Source organism: Amblyomma maculatum, chromosome 11 (genome assembly GCF_055883805.1).
Source record: "Amblyomma maculatum isolate TAMU_Amacu chromosome 11, ASM5588380v1, whole genome shotgun sequence".
Lineage (NCBI taxonomy): Eukaryota > Metazoa > Arthropoda > Arachnida > Ixodida > Ixodidae > Amblyomma > Amblyomma maculatum.
Genome location: NC_139354.1, coordinates 100,688,741 through 100,709,798, shown reverse-complemented (window position 1 = coordinate 100,709,798; position 21,058 = coordinate 100,688,741). Strand labels below are relative to the sequence as shown.

The window sequence follows — 21,058 nt, the reverse complement described above, 5'->3', positions numbered from 1 at the left end:
ATTGTAAGTGATATTTTCTGTTGTGAATGTTGTGTCGAATACAGGCAATAAGAAAAAAAAAGTGGTGAACCTTAGCTGTCAAAACTTGGTTTCATGCCAAAATGACTCTTGTGCCATGGTCAGTGGACTGTCGACTGCCTCAGTAGTCAGACACTATAAATCATTGCTTTGTGTGTTACCAGGATGCAGTGTTTTTTGGGGGACATTTTTCAACGGATTCTCAAAACTGACGTTGATATTACGCCCTATACCATAATCTTTGACCTACAATGGAAGCTTCCTGAGGTTCCATGTTATCTTTTTGCGGTAAAGGAAGTGTTTAGAATGTTCGCCAGGCAGCGCCATCGCGTTCATCGAAGTCTCTGTTCAGAGAACAGTGTGGTATGGTGCGGGGGGTATATGCTACGCAGAATTGACCTCCTACGTGGTTACTTTTACATTATGCAAGTATGTCTCCCGGAATTGTAATGTGTTGGCAAAGTTAGAGCTCGATGCTGGTGTGACCGTAAGACAGGTTGCGGGATGCGACATAGAAAAACTTCCATCAAGCGCGTGATCGTGATATGGCGTATATGGCATCGTCAGTGCAATGCCAATACGGAGCTTGCCTTAAGCAAGACAGAGCCGATTCAAATCCGACTTCAAAACCAAGAAATCAGAGAGGTAAAAACTTTGAGGAGACTAGGCATGTGGCTACAGAGCCACGGGGAAAGAATGCACACACTCAAGCTACTGACTCGGGCAACCAGTCCGGTCTGCGGCATGATCCGAAGAATAGCAAACAGGATCGGAGGTTTAAAGGACAAGGACGCGATCAGAATAGTAACGGCGATGATAGTCTCCCGCTGGACCTAAAGTCTCCCATACCACAACGTCACCAGAACGGAATCACAGAAAATTGATGCGCAGTTTCGGAAAGCTTATCAACTACCACTCGGTTTACCAAGTCATGCATCCAATTAGGCTGTTATCGCAATGGGCATCTCGGCCACCTACGAAGAACACAATGAAGCAATCCGGTTCTGCCAAGAACCCAGACTAGAACTAAGTCGGTCTGGTAGACACCTAGTGAACATCATGGGACGATTCATCGAAGAGAAAACTAACCCCCCAAGAAAAACACTCATTTCCGAAAGCAGAGCTGAATACCAGGTCCTTCCAATTCCCAAATACATGGACACCCTACACAACAGCGAAAGATGAAAAGCGGGAAGCGAATTTGCCGCTGCAGACGTCTTCATATACAAAAAGCCCGCTTTTAAAAGTTCATTGTCGCCTTAAAAACTAAGGTAGTGAGAAATCGCCTCAGGTAGAGTAACAAAATATTTTAAAAACAAAAAAGAACTCACACCATAGGTTTTGACATAACCATTTGTTTAGGTTTCCATAGAAAAGTATTATTCATTACAAATTATGCTTGGAAAACGGCATTTACGTTCGTTTCATTAATCGTCCGAGGCATCATGCATACAGTAATTTTATGCTCGTTCGTTGCCAGTCTTCGGAGGGCTGAAGCCTCTTCAAACGTGGTCATTCGGCAGTGAGGATGCAGTAGACGATGATCAGATGATGGTGAGGAGGAGAATTATATTTACACGAGAAAAATAGTACACATTGCGAAACTGTAAATTACAGTAATAAAGAGTCACACAGACAACTGTAACTTAAAAGAAAATAGACACTCACACAGAGAAGTCCCTCCACAAGCCCTTACTTTCCTACCGAGCATTTCGGTTAAACGCATAGGGCCTGTAGATACGTGCTAAGCACGGAGCCTCAATCTTGACTGCTCAACCTGGCCTGAGGATCGCATTTTGTTGAAAAACATCAACAAAGACCCGAGAGCGGTCACCTTAGACGATCCGCCCCGAAAATAAAGCGAAAATAAAGCAGCCAATCAAATTATTGAAAAACATGCGAAAACCTCAGTGGGTTGGGAATAATCTTGGACCCAGGTTTTTAACTACATGAAATAAAAACACAACATTCATAACACACACTCTCTCCACTCGCCGGTCCTCAAAACCCTCTCACAAGGCGCCTGTCTTTCCTTCCCCTCCTCGGCGTGTTTGCGACGCAAATCTTGCAGCTGGCGCCTTCCTGGAAGAAACGCCGCTGAGGGTCTGGAGACTAGATCACCCAGCAGTCCCGTTCGAGAAAGTGAGTGGGGGCGGCACTGTCCCGGAGAAGTGTGCCGTCGCCGTTGCTGGCACCCGATGAGTCGCTGCTGGGGGGCCAAGGGCCGCGCCCATTGCCGCCTTCTGCCGAACATTTAGTGAGCGCTTGGTGCAGGGAAAATGGCTTCATTAGCGGGGTCTCCCTACAGCAGTATTTGGCGACACAGCGGGAGATCGCTGGGAGAGCCGGACGTAAAGCGCTTCTCAGAAGCGTGCTGCTGTTGTTACCGGCCAATAAGGATGCGTCTGCCGTCACTTCCTCGCGACACCTGGGGGGAGGGGGCGAAGGGAAGAAACAAACCAAGCCTCCTGCGCGGCAAGCGGGGCGCGGCCAGCGCCCGAGTAGAGGGGAGAAAAAAAAACAGCGCTGGCTCCTTGGCCTCGACGCTCGGGGGTTCGACCGCCAGCTCGACTCCACGCGCGAGTAACTTTTCAATGCGGCCTTACACATACGTTGCCGAGAGATGCTATCCCTGCTATGAAGTGTTTTTTTTTCTGTTTGTAATACGAGTGAATCTATATACTGGCGTGGAACCGAATTCCTATTCTAAGGCTGTAATCTGGGCTCCTTCGAAGCAGATATTGTCCACATCTGATGCGGCGTGCTAGGCCATTGCGTTGGAGACATATTTCTTACAGCTTCTTCTCGACATCATTCATATCATCCTTCAAACGTCTTTTAAAATTCCCGCTTTCACCTATATAGACATGATCACAATTTTCGCATGGGATCTTGTACACGACGCCTCGAAAGGTTTCTTTTCCATTAAAAAAAGATTGTGGCCGTCAAGTTGTATTAACTCCGAACAGCACGAAACAGCAATAAGCGCCTCCATTTCAGTCAGGGCCGCGAAGCTCGCCATGAATGCCATAGAAAACCGGGCTCTGGCAACTATCAATACCTCTAAAAGTCTTCTTCCCGTACATTGATGACTCCTTTTGTATAATAAAAAGTAGGCACTTACCGCCTTCACCGAGCCTATATAAAGTATGGAAGAGGCCATCAAACTTACTCTCGAATAGGAGGATGCCAACTGACTGTCCTTTTGTTCGTAACAGTGGAGCTTGGCGGCCACATCATTTCCTGCAAAATCTAATCAACAACACTCACACGGTCAGGTACCTGCGTTTAGTTCTGTAAATCCTGCATGCCAAAAACATGCTGTACCGGCGTCACTCTTTAAACATTCCCATAAACTGCTCTCGACCTCAGTGCCATAGCATACGACGTCTTGCAAGTACGCCACGAACTGACCAGTTGCGGCTACCCCAAAACTTGTTTGGATTCAGTCGAGGGTCACTCGTTGCAACCAGAAAACATGGTCCGCAACCACCGTAATTTAGGAGCTGCAGATCGTTATATTCCCGACGTTAGCGAAGCGCTGGGACAGGGGCTACACTTACAGTGATACAATTTATGTACGTGAACACCGCAAAGCTTGCATCACCGTACAATCAGCGCAGCCTAGTAGACGATGACAGGCAGTTCACGTTGGAGATGCGCGCCCGCAAGGCTTTTAAATGAGCGGATGCACTTCCCGGCTTCAATACAACATGTTGCCTCGCCTAGGCGTGCAGTCTGCGTTAGTTAACCTACAATGCGTGGCGATATCAGCTCACAAAAAGAGTACCGAGACCTAGGCTGAATTTTGAGCGCGCTGCGACAAGTATTGCGATATTTTATCGAACTCCCGTTTTCGTGTTTCGTTTCGTTTATAGGATGAGGTTATCGCTTTACACATTCATGGAAAAGCTTCCAGGCCGTTGAGTACCCACGCCTTTGTTGTCAGTAAGCGCTGTTGAAGGTTGACAGGAAGCGGCTGCTAGCTGTGAGTTCTGCTCATGTAAAGGCCTTAGCCGGGCGTATATCGCACGCAAAGTCACTGCTAGCGCACGTTACAATGCACTGATTTGTTTCTATGTACGTATTATGGTGTTGACGCGCATAAAATGTTAATCTATGACGTGCCAATTGCCCATATCATATTGCCCTGCACAAAAAAAATTGTGACACGAGGTGGTTAGTGTGAAAGAAGAACTGAGAAAACAAGCATTTCTGCGCGTCAAGTACCAGACCCTCTGCAACGATTGTGATCATGTTTACAATGCAAAAGCGGAAATTTTGATAGACCTTTGAGGGATCATATGAATGATGTCAATAACAAGAAAGGTATCTCCAACGCTCATGCCGAACCCCTGATATCTGCAAGAAGGGAGCCTCGATTATAGCCAAACAAAGGAACCGGCTTTCATGCCAGTATGTTGAATCACTCGTAATAAAACAACAGAAAAGAACACTGAATCATCAAAATGGTGATATATCACCAACGTACGAAAGATGCCGCGGACGACTTCAAACGAACTGAACCCCGCTCTTCAAGCATAGTTGTTAGTGAACAGGGCTTCCGTATAGAAGCCATACTCACTTGCTTTCCTTATCCGAACCCTTGGTCACTGCTCCCTTGCTTGATGAATTAATTACAGGCTTCCGCGAATTAGCTGACAGTTAAAAGTGAAGTCCCCCAACGTAAATTTGAACCATATATTGAACCTCCTTATTCTAGAGTATGGTTAAAAAATCGCATATCGAAAACCATGTTCAAAACTCCCCGAGTCGGCTTTCTGCTAATACACAAGACCAAATGGCCTCTGCAGCAGCTATGTTATATCAAATACAGACGTCACTTAAGTTTTCGACAGTGTTGAAGAGGGTCGCATACATTTTTGGACTACCTACGCTTAAGATGACACTTTAAGAAGCGAGTGAAAGTCGCCACAAGCTATTTCCAAACCACATACTGACTTGCCACATTTTCATCACATATGCTTTTAAGAAATTTCAAAAATGAGGCTCGAACGTAATATAGAGAGCCTTCAGTTACCATTTTGTAATGTTACAGCTAAAATAATACATAAAGAGGTGATTGCTAATGTTAGTAAATAGATCGTCTAATCATGACACCTTATGCCACACATAACGCCCGCCTGTCTGCAAAACCAAACTGCACAAGCCACACAGGCATATTTCACGCAGATATTAAAATACAAGTTTGTAAACATTGACTAAGATGGAGTCCAATGTCACACTCCTCCCGCACCCCTACTGTATCGCGGGTATAGAAAGATGCAGAATTGTCGATATAAATGAGCATGCCCATCCGTACAAAAGTTTTAATATGGAAGTAACAAATAAAACAGGCGTGCTACTACAGCGACCCACAGCAAGGAGTACAAGGCCGGAGATACTCCCCTGATCTCCCCTAAGAATTAGCGGAAAGGCATGGTAGAATAGGAAATCGGAAATAGGAATATGGCGTTTGGTTATCGGTAGATGGACGGAAGCTGGGGACAGCGAGTTTTCGCCATGGCTTTTTGATACTTCATGGCTTCCCGTAATGCCTTTCTGTTTGAGACAGGTAGAGCACCAAGATCCTTCGAATATGCGACCTCACTTTGTGGAAATTCCACTCACTCATCGGGTGCACTCGGGCATCGACGCCGAGACAGGTGAAAACCTAATGTGGAGGTGGCGAATCTGGGCCCCCTCCAGAACACACCCGGTTTCATAGACCGTACCAATAACCGCGGTTCCGGGTCGTTCGTTCAGTCAAATCAAGGAGATCGTTTTCTCCCGCGGCTCCTTGGCCCACCGAGTGCTTTCATGGGTTCCATCTGCGAGATATTTAGTGAAGATGCTTCCTCCTAAGGCGCAAGCCTTAGGAGGAAGCACCCAACAGACATCACCTGGGCTTACCAATCATCCTCCTACCTTTATTTCTTCATCTGAGATTACTCAACACTTACCCAGGTGCGCTCGTGCATGGCCTGGCTGGCGGACCCATAACTATGAACCGGGCTCATTCAGAGGTAATCTTGGGCCTACTAATCGTCACTCCCTTATCTCGGCTGGTGTTGCACTATATTTGGCAACTACTTGATTCCCCATTCTCGGCGTCCCGCCACGACACCTAAGCCGCCCGGCTGGCCGGTATGGCCACTTCCCAGAGGGGAACTTTGAAGCCCACTCACCATTTATACCCCTCCCCCCCCTCCCTGCGAAGACCAGGGTTCCGCTAACGCAGGAATCGGGGCCTCTCAGGGGGATTTAAATCGTGGCCGGACCCCCGCGTGCCGGAGGGAGATTTCGAATTTTGGGCACTTTCTACCTTTTGTCTCATCAGATTCCTTGTGCTCGGCCTGGAACGTGCACTGGTATGCACCCAGCGCTACCTCCGCTCAGGAATCGGACATCATGTTCACAGCTCGCCCTCACAGCTGTGTGAGAGTTCCATGCCAGCTTCCATGGGGTTTTGCATCCCCAGAGGATAGGTCCCGGCAGCCCACCCCCACCGCTGGCTGTTAGTCATTGAGCAAAGGGAGGCAGCCATAACCACTTTGACCCAGTCAACGTGCAGAGAGGACCACGTGCAGGTCGCCAGATCTAATTTACTTCCCAAGTTTGTAAACAGCGAAAGCACCACTATATCAGTGCACTAATAAGTGTATGTCAAAGAAAAAGTAAAAGAAAACAGATATTTCCGACAACAGTGCCATCTGTAGAAAGCACCGCTGTATATGCTCTTTCTGCTCACCAAATTCGTTGCAGTAAGGCTCCGTGATCACAACTACCTATTAAAAGACTACAATAAATTTCATTTTTAAATTAAATTTCAAACTTAAACGTAATAGCTGATATAGTAAGTATAATTGATTGACTCTTAGTTACCAGCTAAGAAAAAAGGTCTAAATGCCTAGCTCTGATGAATGGTACTGAGAGTTGCAATGTTTCAAGATATCTGTATTGTGAAGTATTCGCGGGGGATTTTGGTGACATATTGTCAGGTCTGTGCTCGTGACAACTGGCTTAACGCTTAGCATTACGAGGAGCATGGTGCTTAACCTATTAATTAATATATTTGTTTCTTTTTTAGCGTGAATGGCTGCCTTAAAAATCCACCGCAAAAAAAGGCCAGTGCCCCGCAGTGTTTCGGAGAGGTAAGTTAGATCACTGTCATTTTTAAACGTCGCCAGCAGTGTCTCTTTCACCTAACTGAAATCACTTTAGTGCTGCTAGGATTTCATCTGCTTATAAAATTGCTAGACATTTTTGAAGGGTCATAGTAACAATTACCAAAGTACCATCTGTGAAGTTACACGAAATAAACTTATTCATAAAAATAACAGCCTACACACGCTCACACATCCATACATATAGCACCATAGTGGTGCATGGATTACGCCGAGTAGTGGAGCTGGGGCTAGCTCGAATCGGCCTTCACTTTGGTACAGTGCCGAGTCTTGGGGTTCAGTAGAAATTGAGGCTGCGATGTTGGTGAAACAACCACAAGCTGGCTGAATGCGCTATTAGAAAACTTATTCATGTGAAAATCGACACAGCAGTAATATGGAAAAGATTTAACACTCTATCGAAAAAAGCAAATGAATGCGCTATTTATTGAGTGCCCAGGGCAATATTTCTCGCTCCGTAGCGTCCTTAAATTGATTTGCTTTCTTTCCCTCTCCGATGACGCCAAACAATCAAATCTCAAGGCATATAGCTCAGAGATCGGCGACCAGGTTACACACATCAATACTTAGTTGGAACGATGCAAGGGCTTGTTATCTATTGTTCTACTAGGCGGGATCACTTAGTGTCTGGGAGATCTGGAAAGGCGAAGAGGTAGCAAGCACCGTTTTCTCAGTAAAGAGCTGTCTCAATGGTGCAGGTGAGTTCGCTTCTCAGAATCTTCCTAAGGGTCAAAAGAAGGAGCGGCACCAACTCCCAATAACCGCCTACTTCTTTGCATACTACACCTAATGGATGACTGCTTTCTTCCTCATCCACCCTTCACAAACTTGGCTACGATCCGCTCACATCGCCATTCTGTTTCTCTCAGTAGGCGCTGCTTCGCCGGGAGGGTCAAACTCCACTTAAAGTGTGGAGACTCCTCGGACTGTTTCTTCGAAAGAAGTAGCGTTTCCTTCATTCTCTTTACTTCAGTTAGTCATACGATCCGCTACCGGCTCGCCGGCTGTACGCTCGTGACAGCCTCCTCCCCCGCCAAAACTATTCATGGTGGGTAGCAGTCGCAGCTGCTGCGCGGACAGGCAACTTAATCGCCTGCTAATGGAGGCTCAAAGCTCTCTGTCGCTCGACGTGACAGCTTCATTGCTGTGTTCATTGTCACAGCTCATATTCTTAGAGTCAAAAACTCAACTATATATGGAAGTAAGCTCTCCGCTCCCCTCCGAAAAGGTCAGAATAAAAAGAGGAACGCCATCAAATTTTTACTTTTCCGAGAAAAGATTTCACTCAAGGCTTATGACCCACGTATGCCCTGAAAACTGAACGTGCCAACTTATTGTCACAGACAGGCGCACTAAACAAAAAGTCATTTAGCAATTTAGGGGAATGGTGAAAATAACCTTCGACCGCTTAGAAAAAAAATGACAAAGTTCGTCTGCATTCCCAAATAACTTGCCCTTCTTGTTCTTCATTTCAAAATTATACTACTGTAGAACCAAGCTCTATCTTAGAAGTTAACTGTTTCTTGATATTGCACTTTGCAGATAGGCCAAGGGACAATGGTCCGTCTCTGCAGTGAATTTGCAAACCAGAAGAGAGCATTGCACTTTTTGGATGGCCCATATAATGCAAGCGCACTCTTTGACTTTCGAGCTGCGTATCTGATGGCACGTTCAGCGAGCGGTATTTGCCAGTAGCCAGCGTAGTTGGTAGGCCGCTCGACTGACCTGTTCTTCTCCCTCTTTAATATTGGGAATATGATTTACTAGAGGAGCGGGATCTTTATCTCGAGCTTCTACCAAGACCATTGGCGAAACGATACCGATTTTCGCTGGTTTTATTACAGCAACTTTGAGCATTCGCTTAACTTGTCTATCCAATATTTTTTCTACCTTGCATAAAATTGGTAGCACTTTGACCGCACTGAGTCGCTAGAAGTCAGCTCATTATTGTGCTCAAGTCAAATTAGGTCTTCCTTGTCTGTCCACAAAACACTTCTGAAACTCAGCTATGAGCTCACTAAAACCAGATAACTGAGCTTTTTCAGTTCACCCTCCGCTCCATCTCTTTGATGAGTCCATGAGTATTGCGCATCTCTCCGCTAAGATAAAGCACACTGTCATTCATCTCCTGAAAAATGTTTAATATTAGATTTACCAAAGCATCTCCCTGCACGTAAGGCTTGATCAGGTTGCGATGATGGATGCGGAAGCTTTAATGCCTGCGAGAGATTTTCACCGCGGAGTTACTGTCAGGCAGCTTAGCAACCTCTTCAGCAGGTCCTTCCCACTGCACTTCGAGCCTATTCTGCCGTAAAGGTCTCAGCAACATCATTTGTTCCGTGATGTGATTGCTCTTCTGACGGAGTATTATCATAGTACACTTTGGAACGAGGTTGCAATGACTTCATGCTGACCTCTATAAGTTCTTTAATGTTACGTAAGCAATTGCAGAGTTTCAAAACGAATTCTACCTTTGTTGGATTTTCACCTTGCCCCTCCCAGACTTCGCTATAACAGCCAGGATCAATTCAGCGGATTCATGTGGCGCCGATTAAAAGGCGAAACCTGTTGCAGGTACGCAGCCATCCCAGTCGCGCTAGTTTTCCTAACATTGTGTCTTGCAAGAATGTGCTTGAGAACAGAATTCACCTGCCTACGCTGTTGTCCTGCTGACGGTGGATTGAGCTATACACAGTCTTAATGACACATGGCTTGATAAATTATGTAGTGAGGACAGTTGTGATATGCGCTGCCCTGGTTGCTTTTGATCTCGGAAGGGAATCTAACTCGTGCAAAAACTGACAGCAGCGAATGCACACCTCTCTCAGAGATCATCACACGCCACGTTAAGCCCCGGGAAACTTTGTGGCTGGGCATAAGATAGTATGTAACGGTATCCTTTCTCTGTCATAGGGATTGCAAAAATTACGTCTATCACTAACCGGGGAAGTGGGTTGCTAATGAGGATATTAAGACTATCGGTTCTTTTCACATATCTTACGCCTTCCTGATCTGTTGGCATGTGTCTAATGCGCTGTAAAAAGCTCTATAGATCTCGCTAAGGCATTTGGGCCAATAGTATACCTGCAGTAGCCTTTGTTTTGCTTTCCAAACACCAAGGTGACACGACTCTACGCATCCGTGGGAATGTCGCAGTAAGTCTTCGCAATAATTTTCAAGAATGACCAATCTGTGTTTCTCCATTACGGGCTAATCGTAGAATAAGCGATACAGCACAGAGGTTCACATTTAGAAAAAAGTATGCTTTGCTGCCGTATTCGGTCTGCGGCGGAGCTCTCTGATCTCTTGTGCCGTGGGATAATTGACCGGTTCCATCTCAAATGTCATCTCGTTTGCCACTTAAATATCGTGTGACATTAGGAGGCACTGGTGGCAAGAGGTTACCGTCAAGTGCGTCCTGTACCGCAGTTCGTCAATCTCACTTTCATGCTTACTTGTGGCGGAGGTTTCGATCTCAACATTTTTTGATCCGCTATCCTTCACATCGGTCACAGTTTCAACTCCTGTTTTAGCCGTTGAAGAAGTTTCTGAAATAAGCTGCGTCGCCATTAGTCGCGCTATTGAACGTGCTAAGGGCAGCACAACTCTCCCTGAAACGGGTGGCCCTAACGCCTACGAGCATATTAGATTTGGTGAATGCCAAATACGAATAGCATTTAGGGAGGTTGTCGGACACGGCAGTTCGGTCCTTATCTGACGAAAAGGACCGTCGAGTACTATCTTCACGATGTGCAAGCACACGCTCTGCTCTTTCACAAACTGTCGTATATACGCACACTGGCCTGCATAATGGAAGGCGACACAATTTTGAGATGAGAAACAGTTATTTTTGCGGCAAACTCACCTAGTACCATGCCAGGCTTCTCTTTGACCACTAGATCTTGCATACACTGATGTCTTCCTCGTAGTCATTGAGATACAAGAAGCAATCTTTTCATTGTGGAGGTTGACGCCAATGTATCCTGGATTTTTACACCTGTAGCAAGTGAAGGGCTTTGCACACTCTAATTCTTTCTTTGCATTTTGCGCTTCGGCCGCTCCCGAATCGCTATCACTGCCACCATTTAGCGGGAGTTTGCCTGAAGAAACCTTCCTTTCTTATTTGTTTACGTATGGCTTCCAATGGCCCAATTGTGACGGTTACTGGCACTGGCACTCCTCAACGAGTTAAGTTCATTCCGTGGCAGACCCAATATTACTCCGGTTCAATAAACAATCCATTTTCCTTTCCAGTATATAGTTATAAACTGGTCCAAAAGGACTCGTTCAACTGCGGACCGGATTGTAGGACTAGGTGCTTTTTAACCCCTCGAACATATTGTTACGAGGCACGTCGAGATGTTAGGAGGTGATGGTACGCCGTAGCCGCAACAGTTCACCGTCAGGGACACACTCACAGGAGAGCCAGATGTAGCTGCAGCGTCGTCTTTCTCCACTAGCCCAGCACTTCGTCATCGTCTCTTTCACTGCGTACCGTAACAATACCCCCCCACCCCCGCGGAGGAAGCACAGTCCCAGTGCGTAGACTACACAGGTGAGCGCGAGATATAAGGTTTCAGACGGGCGACTTGCACGACTTCTGGATGATGGTTTGCAGGAGAGTGGCGGTTCACAGGGATAATCTCGTACGTCACGTTGGTAAGTTGCCGCAAGACCTGGTAAGGGCCCACGTAGCGGGGCAGAAGTTTCTCGCACATGCCTACACATCGAGCAGAGAGCCAGAGGAGTACGATGGAGCCAGGAGGGTAGTAGGCGTCACGGTGCTGGTGATTGTAACGGTGCTTTAGAGAACGCTGGGACGCACGAAGCCGGTCTCGAGCAATATGACGGGCGGCATCAGCGCGGGCGATGGCATCAGAAACGTAACTGCAGGAGGAATCGTCAAGAGGCAGTAAGGTGTCGAAGGGAAGTAGAAGATCGCGGCCGAAGAGTAGATAAAAGGGAGAGTATCCGGCGTTATCATGCCGTGAGGAGTTATAAGCGAATGTTATGAAAGGTAAAGAGATGTCCCAGTCACGGTGATGGTCAGACACATACATTGACATCATATCGGTCAGTGTACGATTAAGGCGCTCAGTAAGACCGTTCGTTTGTGGATGGTAGGCCGTTGTGAAGTTGTGGCGCGTAGCGCATGAGCGCAGAAGGTCAATAACAACTTTAGAAAGGAAGCAGCGATCGGTGGGCAGTTGACGAGGGGCACCATGGAGCAAGATGACGTCATGCAGAAGAAAGTCTGCAACGTCGGAGGCACAGCTGGTGGGGATAGCTCTGGCTATGGCCTACCGGGTGGCGTAATTGGTCGCTACAACAATCCATTTGTTCCCTGAAGAGGATGTGGGAAATGGCCCAAGGAGGTCGAGACCAACTCGAGAAAAGGGCTCAGTTGGAACTGCGAGTGGTTGCAGGGGCCCACTAGGCTGAAGAGACGGGGTCTTCCTGCGCTGGCACAGCTCACAGGTGGCGACGTAGCGACGAACAGAGCTGTAGAGGTCAGGCCAGAAGAATCGCCGTCGAACATCGTCGTACGTGCGGGACACGTTCGAAATGGATAAAACGCAGTCCTCAGCAGTATTGTCAGGAAGTTCAGGAGGGTCAACGGGGTGGCGGGACAGACAGTCGGCGTCTTGATGTAGGCGGCCTGACTTGTATAGAACAGTAAACGTGTATTCTTGTAATCGCAAGGCCCAGCGACCTAAGCGGCCAGTAGCGTCCTTAAGTGATGACAACCAACACAAGGCATGATGGTCCGTCACTACGCTGAAGGGCCGCCAAAACAAATAAGGGCGGAATTTGGTCAACGCCCAAACAAGTGCAAGGCATTCGCGCTCCGTAATGGAATAATTGCGCTTGGACTGAGATAGAAGGCGGCTGGCATAGGCAATCACACGAGAGTGGGCGTGCTGGTACTGGGCAAGGATGGCGCCAATACCATGTCCGCTAGCGTCGGTGCGCAGTTCTGTAAGCGCAGACGGGTCGAAGTTCGCCAGTACATGGAGAGTGGTGAGCGCGGAAATGAGCGTTGTGAAGGCCTGAGCTTGTTCACGGCTCCACGAGAAATTCACTTTTTTCTGCAAAAGGGAGGTATGGGGATGTGCTAGGTCAGCGAAGCTCCGAATGAAGCGACGGAAGTAGGAGCAGAGCTCGAGAAAACTTCGCACATCACTTGTATTACGTGGTGTAGGGAACTCGCGGAGTGCACGAACTTTATCAGGGTCGGACTGCACACCATTTTCGTCAACCCAATGTTCCAGGATTTTGATCTGGCGGCGGCCGAAGCTGCATTTTTTTGCGTTGAGTTGAAGACCGGCGCGGCGAAAGACTGCCAGTATCGTAGAAAGCCGTTCAAGGTGACTTGTGAACGTGGGAGAGAAAACGACAACGTCATCTAAGTAGCATAAGCACGTTGTCCACTTGAAGCCACGGAGAAGCGAGTCCAGCATGCGCTCGAAGGTCGCAGGAGCGTTACAGAGGCCAAATTGCATGACCTTTAATTCGTATAGTCTGTCAGGGGTGACAAATGCGGTTTTCTCTCGATCCCGTTCGTCGACAGCTATTGCTGTCGACGAACGCTGGCACCATGCAATAGCTGGTAAATAGCTGGGAAATTGCTGGCACCATGCAAGCAGTCGAGGGCGTCGTCAATTCTCGGGAGCGGATAAACCTTTTTTTAGTGATCTGATTGAGGTGGCGGTAATCTACACAGAATCTCCAAGTTTGATCTTTCGTTGTGACTAAAACGACAGGAGACGCCCAAGGACTGCAGGAAGGCTCAATAATATTATTTGTCAACATCTTGTCGACCTCCTTCTGTATCACGTGGCGCTCAGCAAGAGAGACTCGATAAGGCCTTTTGTGAATAGGGCTGGCATCACCAGTATTGATGCGATGGGTAACGACAGGTGTCTGGGCCAAAGGTCGGTCGCCAAAAGAAAAAAAAATGTCGTTGTACGAAAACAAAAGGTCGGAGAGAGCACTGGCTTGCTGAGGTCTCAAATCGGGTGCTATCATGGGATTTGAAAGGGTCGAACGAGTAGCTGATACGCGGGGTTCAGACATAGGCACAGGCTTGAGGGCAGAAACTTCGCAGTCAGCCAACGGAAGCAAATCAGCGCGTGCAATGCCATTGGGCAAAACTTGGACAGAGCGGCTAAAGTTAAGGACGGCAAGATAGGTTCTGTTATCCGTGACGGTCAGGACAGTGTGAGGGAGTATGATGTTACGGTGGAGATCGGTGATTGGACAAGTGACGTATGTACCATCAGGAATAGCAGGAAACGGGGCCAAAGGAACATACATGGCAGCTTCGGGCGGTAGGCGAACAAACTAGACGGAGCAGAGGCGTGGCTTGATATCTGTGCGGTCGGAGCAGAAAGGCAGGTCTAAGCGAAGGAGGCCACTTGAACAATCAATCAGGGCAGAGTGCGCCGTTAAAAAGTCGATGCCGAGGATCACATCGTGAGGGCAGCGGTCGATGACAGTGAAGAGCACAGGGGTAGTTCGACCACAAATGCTCACGTGCGCAGTCCAAAGTGCCACGACGGCAGCGACGCCTCCATCGGCGACACGAACGGCTGATGAAGAGGCGGGTGCGACAACTTTTTTGAGTCGGCAGCGAAACGAAGAGCTGAGGACGGAAATTTGGGCACCAGTGTAAATTAGGGTGGAGTGATGTTTCTCTCGTTCGTTGCCATTCTTCGGAGGGGCTAAAGCCTCTCCAAACGTGGTCATTCGGCAGTGAAGAAGCAGAAGACGATGATCTGATGATGGTCTTGAGGCGATATATATTTACAGAAGCAAAACAGTATACATAGGCAAAGTTACAGCAACAAGTCACACAGACAACTGTAACTTAAAAGAAAATCAAAACTCTCACACAGAGAAGTCACTTTACAGGCCCTTAATTTCCTACCGAGCGTTTCGGTTAACGCCTAGGGGGTGTAAATACGTGCTAAGCACAGAGCCTCAATCTTGACTGTCGAACATGGTCCAAGGACCGCTTTTTGATACCAGACATCAACAGACCCAAGGGCGGTCACCTTAGGTGATCCGCCCCGAAAATGAAGCAGCCAATCAAATTATTTAAAAACATGCCACAACCCCGGTGGGTTGGGAATAATCTTGGACCCAGGTCCTTAATTACGCCAAATAAAAATACAACATTCAAAACACACACTCTCTCCACTCGCTGGTCCCCAAACCCTCTCACACGGCTCCTCTCTTTGCCTCCCCTGCTCAGCGTGTTTGCGACGCGATCTTGCAGCTGGCGCCTTTGTCAAAGAAACGCCGCGGGGGATCTGGAGACTAGGCCACCCAGCCATCCCGTTCGAGGAAAAGGGGGGGGGGGGCGTCACTGTCCCAGAGCAGTGTACAGTCGCCGTTGCTCGGACCCAATGTCTCGCGACACAGCGGGAGGCCGCTGGGCTGATTGCCTACTTGGGAGGGCGCCAAGGGTCGCGCCTATTGTCGTCTTCTGCAGGACATTTAGTGAACGCTTGTGGCAGTGCAAAAAGCTTCATTAACGGCGTCTCCCTGCACCCATGCTTGGCGCCACGGCGGGACATCGCTGGACGAGCTGGCCGTAAAGTGGTTCGCAGAAGCGTGCTGCTGTTGTTTCCGGCTAATAAGGATGCGTCTGCCGTTCGCTTCTTGGCGACGCCTCTTGGCGAAGGGGCGAAACAAACCAAGCCTCCCGCGCGCCAGCGCTCTCGTGCCCAAGAAAAGGAGAAAAAAAAACAACGTTCGCTTCTTGGCCTCGGTGCGTGGGGGGTTCGACCGCCAGCTCGACTCCACGTGCGAGTCGCTTTTCACTGCGGCCCTACACGTACCTCCTAAGAGGGTAAATGAGCTTGGAATCGGGTCATTTCAGCCTAATACAACAAAGGCCGCAACAAACCGCTAAGAAAACAAAACATGTAAGACACTTCGCACGTGAATGGAACACCAAATGAATCTCGCGACACAAGATGGGTATAACACAAAACAAATCACACATTCGCATCGGCGGACCGGACAGTGTTCGCGAAAGTCCCGCGCGCGAGAAATTGGATGTCTTCACGCCAAGTTCACGCGCACTCCACCGTTCACATCACACATTGCATCGGGTACGCGGGAACATTCACGCGTCGCCGAAAGGCCATGGCTCAAGCGTGTGCTTGCTCTACGCCCCAAGTCACATTAGGGACACGGGTTAACGCGTCGGCGTTATCATTGCTTGACCCTTTCCTGTGGGTCACCGTCACATTGTAGCGCTGTAAGGCCAGCGCCCATCGCGCGAGTTTTGTCCCATGAGGCGTACTATTCGTGAGATAGGAGAGGGGATTGTGGTCAGACACCAAGTTAATTTCTGCCCCGTACACCCAATGATCAAATTTCTTTAGTGCCCAGATAATGGCGATTGCTTCCCGCTCGATCGTAGACCAGCGGGTCTGCGTTGGCGTGAATCGGTGGCTTGCAAACGCTATCGGCCTTTCCCGTCCCTCGTCTCCCATCTGCGCCAAACAAGCCCCCGCTGCAACGTCGGACGCGTCGGTGAACACCCAATATGGCCTTTTAATGTCGGGAGTGTTAAGTGATGCAGCTTCGCACAGAGCTGACTTGACCCTGTCGAGCGCGTTTGCGCTTCCTGGCTCCACGGAATCGTGTTAGGTACACCTCGCCTCGTCAAAGACGTGAGTTGTGGGGCCACCTCGGCGTATCCTTTAACGTAATCGCGGTAGTGACCACATCAGCCTAGCAGACTCCGTAGCTGTCTCTTTGTTGCGGAGGGCACGAGCCCACGAATGGCCGATATCTTTTCTGGGTCGGGCCCATGGGTTCCGCCTCCCACTATGTGTCCTAGGTACTTAATGTGGGCCTGTGCGACCTGACAGTTTTCCTGGCTCACTTTAAGCTTGGCGTCGCGCAACAAATAAAAAATAATTTCCAAGTGCCGCAAGTGTTCAGTCCACGAGGAAGAGAAAATGGTGATGTCATTGAGGTATGCGGCCGCATAAGCCTGATGTTTCGAGAGGAGGGTGTTCATTATCCGCTGAAAGGTGGCCGCGGCGTTCTTTAGCCCGAACGGCATGACGCGCCAAGCATATTGTCCCTCGTGAGTTACAAAGGCGGTCAGATGTTGGCTCTCCGGAGCTACCGGCACCTGCCAGTATCCATGTCGCAAGTCGATAAGAGGGATATACCTAGCGCGGCCCACCCTCATGATGAGCTCTTTAGGGGTGACATTGGAAAGGCATCCGTGCGCGTCGCTGCGTTTAAAGCGCGATAGTCAACACACATGCGCACCGATCCATCCTTCTTACCCACGCATACAACGGGATGGGCGCACTCGCTTTCCACCTTATACACCAGCCCGAGGTCTCGCAACTCGTTTACCTGGCGGCTCACCTCACTCCTTAATACCTCCTGCACGCGATATGGGAAAGTGCGTTTGAGCTGGTGGCCTTCGTGCAGCTCTATCTTATGTGCCCCAACTCGTGCGACTCCCGGCGTTTCGCTGAACAAATCAGCGTAAGCGGCAAACACCTCCGAGATCTCGAGGCGGTCCTGAGTAGGTAGGTGTGCGAGTTTCTCCGCATCTATCAGACAACCACCACATCTCTCAGGCACAGACCGAGGGGTGTACTCGATTTCACCGAACTCCTCGTCTTCCTCGAAAACTACTCCGACATGGCTGACACGTGCGTAGTAGGGTCGCAGCCTGTTCGCATGCACTATCGCTGTAGCCTTTTTTCCCTTGTCGATTCTGTACGAGTTATGCCTCTCTTGCGCGGTTACGACGAATGGATCGAGCCATTTGGGGGCCATTTTACTGCCAGGGTCTGTGTCAAAGAGCAATACCAGGTCTCCGATGACAAACGTCTTGCTCCGTGCGCGCCTGTTATACGCCTGCGCGTAAGTTCCCTGACGTGCTTTCGACGTCTAACTCGCTACTTCTGCTGCTACTTCTAGCTGCTCACGTAGCTGTCGCAAATAATTCGCGGGTTCTTCCCTGAGTGTGTTCGGGAGGGGTTGCTGGCCTGTCCATGTTCGCTGCAGAATTTCCAGCGCTCCGATAGGGTTTCTACCAAATAAGAGCCGGAACGGCGCCACGCCTGTAGTGTCATGGGGGTTTCCCTGTACGCCCAGAGAACGAACGGGACCCGTCTATCCCAGTTCTTGGGATCTTTCTCAATAACATGAAACAACATGTTCTTCAAAACGCGGTTCCACCTTTTCACTGTCCCGTTGCTCTCCTGATGCTCCGGTGTCGAAAAACGCGGTGCGCATGCCAGTCTTGCTAACATCTCACACGTCAGCTGCACTGTGAAGTTCGTTCCCTGATCTGAACATACTACCTCAGGTATGCCTGTGCGGCTGAAAATCGTAAGCAAGGCGTCGCATGTTGCCATAGCGGTTAGGGATCGCAAAGAGACTACCTCCGGCCACCGCGTGCACAAGTCAACGAGGCAGAGAGCGTACCTATGACCTCTGCTCGACGGAAAATCGAGCGGCCCGATTATATCGACATTTACGACCTGAAACGGATGGTCGGGTCTGGTGAGAGGTGTGATGGGAACCCTATCTTTAATTCGCCTGTCTTAGCGGACTTGACAGCCGTGTCATGTCCTGCAGTGTCGCGTTACGTCCCCTTCTAAGCCTGGCCAGAAAAAGCTGTACTTAATTCTGGTCTTTGTCTTCCGTGGCCCCAAATGGCCGCCCCAAAGGGACTCATGCGCAAGGCAGAGTACCTCTTCACGCCTGCTAAGGGGGAGCACAAGCTGCTTCACTTTGCTACCGGAGATCGAGTCCCAGTGATACAACAAGCCGTCTGAAACAAACATGCCTGCCTTCCCTGCCTTTGCGTCAGCCCACGCTTTCTTTAAGGTTTCGTCTGATAATTGGTCGGATCTGAATGCCTGGCGCTGCTTTAAGGCTGCGTCCGCGTCATCCTGGATCGAGATTACATCTTCCTTCTCGCTTTCTTCCAGATCTACTTCACAAGGCTGTTCGGTCACCACACCCTGCTCACCACTCATTAGTTTGTCTGCCTCAGGCCCCGCCGCTTGCTCCTCGTGTGATGTAGAGCTCAGCTTTGCGCTCTGCTCCGCCATGGTGACAGACGCGTTAACTGCTTCAGACAGAGGGCATGCTTTAATCATAACAAGTGCCTCGTATAGACTGTCTATCTCCGAAAGCAGTTCCCAATCCTCCCTGGAGAGCAAACCATCCGCTCCCTCCGCCAGCTTATCAGAAAGCGCGCATACAATGTCTACTGCCTCGGGCCCTGCTATGTGTGCGGTGGGCCGCCTGATGCTTACCGCAAGAGTGACCAGTTTTGTGTTAACCGTCTCCCCAAAAGCCGATACTAGCTTTATCGAGCCGGATGGCTCCCGACATATACTTGGCACGAGGCCTTCCCTAACCACGGTTATCTCGCTACCGGTATCAATTATAGCTGTCGCCGGTATCCCTGCGCACTCAATCTCCACCTGCTGTAGCTTCGATTTGCGTACCTCGTCTAATGACTGGGGAGTTTTCATCTCTGCTACTAGGGTTGTCAGGGAGGGTACTGACGCCGGTGTTTCGCATGCCTCTGCGTTGGCCACAGCTACTTTTTGAGCTCGAGTGCGTTTCTCCTTCTTCTGCACATTTTGTGAAGCGCGAGGGCATTGCTTGGCTCGGTGGCCAGATGCGCGGCACTCATAACACTGAATTGGCCGTTTGCTATCATTGTTCGCCGCTCGCGGGGGTCCCTTCGGTTTTTCCGCATACACAACAATTTGTTTCGCTGCGCGCCCCTTGCCCTTAGCCTGCTCGAACGCTTGGAGAACGTCGAATATTTAATCCGGTTGTAGCCACCTCTCCTCCTCACGAAGACGCACATACTCTAATCCCTCAGGGCTCAAGCTGCCCTTTATGCGATCTGCGATGATCAATGATACCAGGTCGTCTTTGGTTTCTACGTCCCGTGATCGAAGGTAGTACTTAAAGTACGTCTTAGTGCGCGAGGTGAACTGCGCCCAGGTTTCATCGCGGCGTTTCGTCGCGCGCTCAAAGCGTTCGAGGTATTCTGATGGGTTAAGCTTCAGCTTCTTTAAAACGGCTGTTTTTACCGACTCGTAGCTGCCACACTCATCGTCCCCGAGTTTACGGAGAAGGTACCTGACACGCTCAGCTAATGCTGGCATGATTAAGTGAACGCGGCTTCCGTTTGGCACCTTGCACGTCGTGAAAATTCTCTCGACTCCCTCGAACCATAACGGCACGTCCGCGTCACACGGCAGCTTCAGTCCCTTAAGGACTTTGGCGCATTGGGAGTCTGGATCGGGCTCCATTCGACGCTGATCGTCAATGTCTGACCTTACAGACGTCTGCCCGCTTCCCGCTATCGCCATTGCAACCGCTGGATCTAGCCCAAGTTTCTGTAACTCTAGGCGTTCCTGTGAAAGAATTTTCAATTTTTGCAGCTCAAAATCTAGTTCCATGCGGCGAATTGCAACAGCATCAGATAGCGACATCTCCGCTACTTCACGTAGCGCTCCTGCTACAGGCTGAGTTGTCGCTTGCTGCGACTGCTCGCTGTCATCTGTTATATCTCCCCCTGTCTCTCTCTCGCCTACGCTCGCCATCATGCTCCGTGTTAAAACCATACGCCACTTTGCGCTTGAGCCATAGCCACTACAATAAAGCGCAAGAAATCCCGCTTACCCGTGCTGGTTTCGCCAGTTGGGGCCTCCGTCCCTTGGTGCCGCAGCCTCGTCGGAGTCCTTCCCCAGAACGCTGCCTCTGGTTCGGGGCCTCGATCATTTTGCTGCTTCTGGCTGGACGTGCGGACGCTTGTTGCCTAGTGGGTT

The 21,058-nt window shown here is 49.4% G+C and overlaps 1 protein-coding gene and 1 long non-coding RNA gene across 3 annotated transcripts in view; both read left to right on the top strand.

The window, feature by feature from the left end:
* The window catches only part of LOC146174501 (uncharacterized), a 151,120-nt gene that overhangs the window by 43,106 nt on the left and 86,956 nt on the right, over positions 1-21,058 (top strand). The window lies entirely within an intron of this gene.
* The window catches only part of LOC146174503 (uncharacterized), a 39,287-nt gene that overhangs the window by 11,213 nt on the left and 7,016 nt on the right, over positions 1-21,058 (top strand). Inside the window, exons 3-4 of one of the 2 annotated variants that reach the window (XR_014701823.1) lie at positions 7,109-7,172; positions 9,708-9,734. This is a non-coding gene — a long non-coding RNA (uncharacterized LOC146174503). Of the gene's footprint in view, positions 1-7,108; positions 7,173-9,707; positions 9,735-21,058 lie in introns of those variants that run through there. The other variant, XR_014701822.1, reaches the window with a different exon arrangement.